The sequence below is a fragment of the Dipteris shenzhenensis genome, chromosome 32 (genome assembly GCF_047967505.1).
Source record: "Dipteris shenzhenensis isolate YYH24624 ecotype China chromosome 32, Dip_SZ_1.0, whole genome shotgun sequence".
NCBI classification, from domain to species: Eukaryota; Viridiplantae; Streptophyta; class Polypodiopsida; order Gleicheniales; family Dipteridaceae; genus Dipteris; species Dipteris shenzhenensis.
The window spans coordinates 38,307,503-38,318,578 of record NC_141627.1 but is presented as its reverse complement, the minus strand read 5'-3'; positions in this window follow the sequence as shown (position 1 = coordinate 38,318,578).

Genomic DNA, 11,076 nt, shown 5'->3' with positions numbered 1-11,076 from the left:
AAGGTGGCAACGAGCTCCACCCCCTTCAGCTTAGCCTTTGGGGTGGAGGCAGTTATGCCAATGGAGTATGTAGTACCTAGCCTTCGCATCACGGTCAAGGAAAGGCTTACCAAAAATGCCTTGGCAGAGCGCTTAATTGATCTTGAACAACTAGATGAAATGAGATTGTGTGCAGCCTATTGTCTTCGAGTGGAGAAGGCAAGGTGTAAAAAATGGTTCAGCTGCCATCTACTAGCTATCATCAACGGCTCAAAGATCCAACAAGAGGAAACTAATGTACAACATAATAAAAATAGATAAAGAGCAACACATTTGTACCAAATAATACTCAGTAAATTTGTCCACAAACTGTGGAAAAATAGGCTCCAGATGGAGGCCAAAACATGGCAGACTTTGCTGGCATAGATCTACTCAATTTGAGGAAGTTTGTGAAGGCTACTTGTTGCTATTCTCTACACTTGCATGCCTCTATGAAGGATTTATTCAATTGGAGTAGAGGGGACAAGAGCCTCCTTTTATATTGTCAAAGAAGGCACTTGAGGGTGGTAGACCAATCAATTAGCCACCCATTTGGATCAAAGTTTGGCTAGTGAACCTTTATGTGCCTGGATTACTCGGCAAGGCGTGTGGCAAATACGTACGCTAGATGGAGTGGAGATAGATGACTACCTTAATGGTAACAAATTGAAAAGATACTATGGCCGCCTCACTCTAGAAATTCTCCAAGCCATAGATAGGGAAAAGGAGCTCAAGGCCGAGGTAGCCCGGATGAAATGCCAAGCCATCAAAGAAGCCAAGGCATGTAATGCCAAATTCAAACAATGAAAGCAAATGACCTTGTTTAAGGCAATAGTAGAACACCTAGGGCCGATCGAGGAACAAATAATAGACCTGGCTAAGTTGAGTGTCCGATTGCAATGTCCAAGTGCACGCATCGAGGCACTCATGGATTTGGGAGTGAGCCATAATTTCATCTCTAGCAAAGTATGAGAAGCGCTACACGTACCCCTAACCCTTACTTGTGTTGCTTTAGTTTGGGCAATCAACGGTCAACTCTTAAGTACATTAGGGTATGTAGACTTGAAACTAATCGTTGTCTACCAGGAGGTAGAGATTCATATTTATGTTCTCCCCACAAAGATATGCGACAAACAGATGATATTGGAAAGGACTTGGTGCTATGCCATGAATTGCCAAATTGACTTGAGAGCTAGAACTCTATTGATGGTTAGTTAACAAGTCTTTCTTCATTATAGGTTTTCTCTTGCACACCTTCACGAGGGAGGGGGATGTGGTCATTGATGCATTTGCATGCGCAGGCAACATGGCCCGTGCGTGTGCAGAGCTAGGGAGACATTGTGTCTCTCTTGAAAGAGATGATGCCATGTTGTCTGCTTGCTTGAAGCCTTTGGGGAACCCTCACCCAAATGCCAAAAAGAGGGATTGAGACTATGAAGGGAGCTTTGTTTTTTTGAACTCTTGTAGTTAGTGGAGCTTCTGACCACTTACATTTATTGTTGTGGTGCAATATATGTGGACCTTATGACCCACAGCATTTATTATTGTGGAGACTTATGACCACTTATACTTATCATTATTATTGTGGATCTTATGACCGCTTACATTTATTATTATGGAGCAATGTGTGTGGGCTGTAAATTTTGTTTTTATTGGCTTGCAAGAAACACAAGGCACCAGAACTGGTTACAATCACCTACTCAAGTCTAGTTGTCACTCCACACCACCCCCGTAGAATCTTCACCCATCCCTTGTGACTTTGAAGGTGTTGAATGGAGAATCCCTTATCTAGTTTGAGTCACTCGTATGAATCACTTGCCCATGTTATTTATCTACTTATCTCCGATTGAAGTACATGGGCACATTGCTTCCTTGGTGCTCAAACATGGCTAAAACATTCTTTCAAATTGTATTTATGCTTAAATGGTTTTCTCTTCCTTCTCCCTGGGGTGCAATATAGTGTGAATCCATTGTCCATTGCCCCTTGCTACACATAATACATATGGTCCAGCAAGCATGTGGTAATTAGCCACTACCACCCCCCATCTTCCACCACCTGGAATGCGAAGGCCGGTATAGCATCCATAAGAGTGACCTACAGTATGTTCCAATTTAGAAATTCCTTTCCAGTGAGACAATCAACTAGGGTTGATGTGGGAAAGTCTGCCCACATCATGCTTGCCACTACCTTGCTAGGTGAACCACCTATTGTGAGGGATGGAGGCGTCACTAATTTTTAAAAAAATCAAAGTTTTATGATAGCTCTACAAAAATAGACCATGGCATCAATACTCTATGAAAAACCAATTCTATATCTAGGCTTAACTAAATGGATACATGTGCCGCTTTCCCTCATCCATTTGCACGTGCACCTCTATCAAGTTAGCTTTAATGACTCAATGGTACACCTCTACCTTTACCTCTATAGCCCATGGGTCTGCACTCTAGATAGTCTATAAGCTGACATCAATTGGATGCAAACCTACGGTCATGCCTCCGCAATACAAATGTAAGGGCATCTTGTGGCCTACAAATCCACCACCTACCATCCCCTTGGCATAATAATACTCTATAATCGGGTGCTACAAGCTCTCGAAGTCTCACTTGAGCCCTTGGTTAGCAATTTTTAAACAATTCACGTAGCATACCCTGAGGAAGTTGAGGAGGAGGGCCAAGAAGCTATAACAGTATTCAATTCTTTTGCCCCACTTGCTGAGATTCCACAACTGCCTCCCATTGATCCTACCCAGCCCACCCAACAAGCCACCCAACCCCCCCCACCCCCCCTTCCTCGTACCACTCTTCCTGAGTACTCATCCAATGCCTCTAACACCAACACCACACAGCACGAGACCCATCTCATCTACTGCTTTGGTTGACCTCCTGGAAGAGGCCCTTAATATGTTGCTTAAGTCAACCAATTTTGTACATATGCCTGCTGTTGCCATGGCACCAATAGAGATAGCAGAGGAGGAACCAATGCCAATCGAAGATGATGAAGTTCCTCAAACTCCTCCCTCCTTCCCGCCAAAAGATGTATAGTGGAGACTCGACCTGCAATCGTTCTAGCAACTATCGGATAGTGCCCTTATGCACCACTCAAAGTAGCAGCTCAAAGGCTCCCACCTCCACCTCTATGAAATCTTAGAGGTGCGCCCCCTTATGCAATTCATCATCCAGTCCTTCAACCACTGTTGGCACGCACATCCAAAGTGCACATGAGGAGGTTACGACCTTGCCCCCAATGCTCTAGTTCCTTGACTGATGCCGACACTGATCTACAGCCTTGCTGGTGCATCCCCTTCCTAAAAAAGGAGCAATTTTGGCATTGCTACTGCATTGCCCACGTCGATTACTGCAGAGGGGGTTGCATGGTATAGGAGGAGTCTAAGGTTGAGGAGTGGAAACTAGTCTCCTTTGCGGATTCGAGGGGTAAGTTTTAAGGAGGAGGGACAAGGAAGGAGGAGGAAGGAGGAGGGAGGAGGAGGAGGAGGGAGGAAGAGGAGGAAGGAGGAGGAGGAGGAGGAGGAGGAGGAGGGAGGAGGGAGGAGGAGGAGATGGAGGAGGAGGGAGGAGGAGGAGGAGGAGGGAGTACAAGGATAGAGAGTGCAAGGGTAGGGGCATGCTAGAACACGACAGTGTAAGAGAGCATGGATGCAATGGAGATCAATCGCATGAACACAATAGTGAGCTTGAACATTGAACCCCAAAGAGTAGTAGAGGGAATGGCCACAAGTAAGAGGATGGCACTGAAAAAAGAGCAATGAATGGCTGAGAGAGGATGGAAGAAGCTATAAATACTTCTACAGCTATAGGGAATGGAAATGACAGGAAATAGAGGCAAAGGATTAGAGGAAGTGGAATGCATAAGAAGGGAAAACTATAAGGGCTACTAGGTCTAATGAGTTACAAAACCAATGAAGCTAGGAGTAATAGGGACAAAAGTGATGATTAGAAACAATTCACTGAAATTATGTTGCAATATCATAACTTATAATTATAATCATAATGATTTTTGAATGTCTTCTAATGTTAAATACTCTAAGCTTTTAAAGTAGTATTATACTTTACTTGTGTTCTCTTGTTCACATACTATGAGAAGCTAACACACACATTATTTCTAAATTATACGAGTGTTTAATAAAATGTAATATTCTAAGACAATCTCTTAGACTTTATATTGTAGCTTTTTTTATTTTAATGTTAGTTCATTGGCTCCAATGTTGTGATTATAATCATCATGGTTTAAGTGTTATAGTTTTAATGTTGGTGTCATCTAGATATTTCAAAAGTAAGGTAAGGATTTTATTCTTGTCATTAGGTTCTTAGCATCTGTTGTCACCCTCCCTAGGTATTTGGTAGGAAGAGCATTAAAGGAGAGCTCGACCTAATCTGGAGTGAGGTCATTCGGAGGGTCTTATATTATTCCTGTAGATGCATTCGCCGACCCTTATGTGTTGGTGGATGGCTGTGTAGAAGGGGTAGGTGGTTGGGTTAGGAAAATTGAGATAAATTTTAAGAGGGGAGGCAGCGAGGCGATTGAGATTATCTTGTGGGTGGGTGTCAACCCTATGGCGACAAGGGTCAGAAGTGCAATCTAGGACAACAACAATGAGAGGATTATGTGTGTAGAGTAGAGGCAAAGCTCCGCTTGTAATACCTTCAGTCTGAAAGATGGTATGATGAATCTTAAAGGATGAGGAAAGCCAAAATCCTCTCTAGAAAAGATCCAATCATACTTGCAAAATCAGGATATAGAGAGAGAAAGAGTAAATATAGAGAGAGAAAGACTAAAAGCCTACACTTTTTTGAGGTCCCCCCAATTTGTGTAGAGACCCAAAAGGTCCCCCCCAAAAGTGGAGCAACTCTCGTCCAAAAGGTCTCCTACAAAAGAGGTCCCACCACGGAGGTACCTACAGATTGTGTGGAGACCATGTATAAATATCTGTCAATGGAATGAAGCTCCCACTCTTTGGGGTTTAGTGTTCAAGCTCACTATTGTGTTCATGTGATTGATCTCCATTGCGTCCATGCTCTCTTACACTATCGTGTTCTAGCATGCCCTTACCCTTGCACTCCCTACTTTGTACTCCCTCCTCCTCCTCCTCCTCCCTCCTTCCTCTTCCTCCTACCTCCTGCTCCTCCCTCCTCCTCCCTCTTCCTCCACCATTCTGCATTGAAGGCACTTTGGAACATCCACCTATCACTTTCGATACTTTCTAATGAGGATTCTACATTGAAGGTCACTTTGGAGTATCCACCTATCAAAGTGTTGGGTGTTACTCTTAAAAAGGCATTGATTGTGCGTTCTATAGATGTCTTATGAGGAAGAGATGAATATTGCAAAATCTCAATAGTAAGTGGGATCTAGAAGAGGTGAGAGATGGTGGAAAGAGAGGTGTTTAACTATTTGAAAAACAATAATTTCACAAGTATCAATTCTTTCCATGGAAGTTATTGCATAAGCGGCTCCTTCAAGGGAGGGTGTGGAGGTTGAATTCTATTACTCTTTCTATAGAACGGTTAAAAAAATGTGTTCCATGTTTTTTTGGCCTTACCTTTCTATTTACTCTATTTGGAGTATAGTTGAGAAGATACTAAGAGTCTCCAATATGATGTATTAAAAGAACAAGACTAGGGGAGGTTCTTATATGTCAAAGGATGCTCCCTATATATGCTACCATTTCTATCGAGAATGGTAAGAGTCTTGGGCATCTCCTCAGTTTTATCCATCTTAATACAAATCTGAGGATTACCTCTGGGATTAATGAAATTTTGTTGTTCTACTCCCAAACCATAGCAAAGAAAGGGAAGTTGATTGCACAAATACAAGGGTAGGTTAGGGAGTTCCACCCACATAGGAATTCTAGTAGATCTAGGGGCACGAGGAGAGAATTATTTAGTCCACCACTCTAGATATAGAGGTTGATTTCTAATGGTCCATAGACCATGTTGCATAGCTCTAGCAGTCATCTCAGGCTTCTCAAAAAGGAAGACAAAGAAGCCCTTCTTTAGGAACCTTACATTTATTCGGGGGACATTCATACCCTTTCTAGCCTAGTTTGTTTTGATCCAAGACTCAATAAAGGCTAAAGGGGGTATGACTGCGGGAAAAAAACTAACTAAAGCATGTGTGCGCAACCATATCACAAAATCATGTAGCATAGAGTCGTCTAGGAAGGCCGTTATTGTACTTGTTCCAGTTGCTTGACCCTCTCCATCAAGCTATTGTGCTCTACCAGCATCTTGTTGTGTAGCATGTCTGGGTTTCGAGATTATTGGTGGCATGACACCTTCAGCTTTCTCCTTTTGCTGGGCATGGAGAGCCCCAGCTCTTGCAGAGTCTGCGCAGGATAGAAGTGATTTGCTCGTTCATCTTTTCTTGGCGTATCTCCACTAACTATGGGAGGTCTGGTTCTACCCAAGTTTGCATGTCCTCTAGGGGCTCTGACTTTATCTCCCAGTTTATTTCCTCCTTCACTGATTGAAGAGGGTTCCATGCACCGCTCAGCTGCATGCAGAGTAGTTGTCCTTCTAAGGGCTCCTGAAAGAGCTTGGTCTTCACTGATTCTTCCAGTCTCATCTCTGTGCTAGGAAGAAGAAGCTGCGGTGGCTTTGAATACCACTCCTATGGCCATTGAACCCTGAAATCCCCTTCTAAACAATTAAACTCCCGTGGAGGCGAGAGCCTCCATCAATTGTTATGATCGAACCCTCTTTCTCATCTACGCGATATCTGCTTTCCATGCTTTAGCATACACCTCTCACCGGAACATGACCCGAGGACCTATGCTACACTTGTGAACACCAATGCTACAATGAGCAATGACACGATTGTAGGTGACCAACACCCTTGGAACCTGCACTTGGGAAAAATAGTGACAATAGGGGAGATTTTGTGATTAACTCAAGAGATCTACTAGCATTTCTCTACCCTTTGAATATACCCATCTTTCCCATCATTCGATTCTTTACCTCACTCTCCTCAAACTATGCATCGATGTGGACTTCTACAATGTGTGCCTCTATCTGATCGATATGATGCTTTATAAAGGGTTTGCAGATGCATTAATTGAGGGGGAAGAAGGGAGCACTCAGGAAGAGATAAGGAGACACCAAAAGTGGTGGAGCAAAAGCTACTCCAGCTTATTCCTCTATCATATAAATATGAGTATACATGGGCACTGTACAAGTGGGTGGGCACACTGCCCTTTACCCCAACAACCTCCCACTTAAAGGCAGTGTGCCTTTAAGGGAGTATGGTACACATATAATACAATCAGCCATAGGCTGAAAAACAAGATGACCAGACCGTCATCCTATGCCCATCGGCACTTTACAATGTGCAAAGTGCATAGAGGATAAGCTGCTAGCAGACATCAGGTTTGCAAGATAGAAAATGACAAGGTGTAGATGCCTGTCAACCAAGATCTCATGCCAGATCTCACTGGGAGAGTGAACTCTCACCACCACGTGCTCCTGTGCTAAGTCCATAGCACTCGAACTGTCACTGTGCAGAGAAAATGTCTCTATACCACCTGTGACCATAAGCACATAACCTACAATAGACCTCTGCTGGTCTACCCAACCTGCATCACCTGCATGCTGCTCCTGGAAGCATAAGGACCTGATGTCCACAACCGCTTCCCTACTGCCAAAATCTACCATAATCATGCTACCAACTCCCACTGCAACGAAAGCAAGAACTGGAAGTGTAGCCCCAATGGCAAACATGTGAGAACCAAGTCTCAACACAGTCATGGATGCATGAAGTACTATGGCTGCCATATCAACCATAACTTGCTGCTCAACTGATCTGTGATCGTCAAACCTGCAGTGTTTCAAGTATGGAGCCAATACAGGCAATGGAGTACTCAGTAACTTCCCCCTCTCCATACTGAAACAACCAAGTATCTGAGAAACATCATCAAGACCGTGCAGCTCCCACTGCAAAGCATCCCTGTCCATAAGGAACCATATGGCAAGTAACCTCAGAAGGATAGCAACCTCCTGAATACTGAGACCATAACCTATCTCACTGCGCATCACATCCTGAGCTCTCATAACGGTATCAAACCTATGAAGCCAAGCTCGAGGGGATTGCTTCTGGCTATGAAGGCACTTACGAAGCAAACATATCAATGATTCCTGCCCATCCGCAATATGACCCGAGTCAATAACTGCAGAAACCACATCTATCCTGGCATAACCAGCCAATGGATCATACCGGGCATCATTAGCCAAGGTATCCTCCTCACCATGCATAGCCTCATCCTCATCTGCAAGAGGCACTCCGCATCCTGGGAGTAAACTGTAACTGTCCATAGAAGATGCATCAACAATCTCCATAGGAGTATAAACTTGTGGAATGCTCGAGACATCTGATCGTCTCTGACCAAAATCAGGAAGTAATCGTGGCTGTCCCAACTTTATAACCTGCTCACTGTGGGAAAAACCTCCCACTCCAAGGGATATGGGCTGCCCCTGCAAAGAATTCGGAGGTATCAGTGCACTTACACCCTCCTGGAACACCACTTTCCTGCTATCCACAGTCCTAGGCTGTCTAAACATAGCATCCTCTCTGAAATAGACACTATGGCTGCGTATCAACTCTCTAGTTGAAGAATCCCATAATCTGTAGTCCCTACTGGACTCATTGTATCCAAGGAAGATACACCTCCTCGATCGGGAACCATGAGCATAAGCCTCGCAGCCAAACACACGTAAATGCTCATAACATGGTGCCCTGCCTGTCAAGAAGTCAAATGGCACTCTACCATTCAGAGATCTCCTGGGTGACCTGTTAAGCAAGTATGCAGCTGTCTTACATGCCTCAGCCCAATAGCATTCGGTAAGACTTGCATACCGTAGCATGCTACCAATCCTGTCCAATAGAATTCGATTTATGCCTTCTGCCAAGGCATCATGAGCAGAAAGATGAGGAGTGGTCAACACCCTCCTGATACCAAGTGTATCACATAGATGCTGAAATCTAGAAGAGGTAAACTCTGCATCACCATCAGTCATCAAGCTCAATAGCTTCTTTCCTGACTGATTTTCAGCATTACCCAAGAAGCGCTGAAATGTATCATATACATCATGCTTCTGCCGAATCGGATATACCCATATGTACTTTGTAGCAGCATCAATAAATGTCACAAAGTAAGAGGCGCCACCCAGTGAAACGGTAGGCATAGGCCCACAAACTGCACTATGAACCAACTGCAATGGCTTAAGATACCTCTCACTAACTGTCTTCCTCACAAAGGAGGATCCTGACTGCTGACCATCATCACAATCATGACATAAAATTTGAGAGACATCCATAACAGGAATGTATCTCAATGTTGTAAGGGCTTCCATACCTGCAGTAGACATATGTCCAAGTCTGGCATACCATAAACTAGCTGATGGCTGCTTACTAATCATAAGCATCTTATCCTGGACACCTGATACATGCAATGCATAAGAGAATCCAACCCGTGATCCCCTAGCCATAACCAGATTGCCTCTAGCAATCTTCCATGCATGATCACCCAAAGAGACATGATAACCTGCCTCAACCAACTGTCCAGTACTGATCTTGCTCGTAGCAAGTCCTGGTATATGTCTAACCCTATGTAGAACAAGAATAGAGCCACTAGGCATAACAAGGTGGATATCCCCATAACCATAGACATCCATAGAATGATCAATGCCCATCAAACCACTCTCCACAATGCATTCCTGATATGCACTGAACCATGACCTATGAGGGGTCATATGACATGAAGCACATGGATCTAACATCCAATCACCGAGAATGGGTACATCAGTGGCCAAGAAGGAGGTGTCAGACATAGACAAAAGAATGCCTTCATCACTGCTACTATCAGTGGAAACCCTGGCATCCACGCCTTGAAGCTCAACATGCTTCTTCTCCTTCATCCTGTCATTCTTAACCTTGTTCTTCTTCTTGTATTTTCTCAGCCATTTCCAGCAATATTTTTTCATGTGGCCATACTTTCCACAATAGAAACATCTAACACAAGTCCGAGAGCTAGTCTTGCTCCTGGAATTCCCCCTTGAACATGACTTGTTTCTACCAATTGATCGACCTTTGGAGTGCATATCAAGGCTGTAATTCAGCCCATCAATACATTTCAGCCCATCATGCTGTAACATAACACTATCATGGTCATACATCCGGCATATACGAGTATAGAACTCATATGCATGGCAATCTACACCCTGTACACCATCCTGTACCTGCAAGTAGACTGACTTTGAGAGTGATGACTGAATGATAGAGCATGCTTGCTCATCCATGTCATCCCAATCACTCTGTTTAATGCTATTAGGCTTGACACCTTTGCATTGAATGGGCTTATGCTGCCTCTTCTGCACTAACACATCATAAATCTGCTCTTTCCAATACTGAAAGTTTGATCCATCCAACCTCTCAATATCAAAGAGGGCACTACCAGCTGTAGATGCCATATCTGTGGCACAATAGGTCACAACCAAAGAGCAGTATAGTGCAATAGGCAACCCAAATGACCAAAAAATATAGTGTTGTCCAGACCAATTAGGTCTCCAAATAAACTGGCTGATCCAATGCTCAAAAGCACTCAGCCATAAAGAGGCATAAACAAGTATGTATGCAGCCCAGTAACCTGCCAATGCCTAGCAATCCAAGTAAGAAATGCACTGAACCAAATGAGCAATGCCTGCTCAACCAATGGAAATAGGAGCTCAGCTCAACTATCCATAAACATCAGTGCAGCATCCACCAATGCAAATCCATAATGCATCGAAATGGCATTTACTCCAACACCAATGCATCACCTCAAGCGCGCAATTGTTTGGCAACAAAATCAAGCATTCACCACTTGCCAAATGTGCCAAAGTGACTAGCCAAAATGCCAATAATGCCCTTGGACTGAAGTGAGATTCCAATCACTTTCTGTAATTTACTGTGAGTTCCCAATTCACTGTTGTGCAAGAGAAATTCCTACAACAATACCTCACAGCCACTTTGGGTAAAATAACACGCTGTCCCTGTTTTTGAACAGCGAT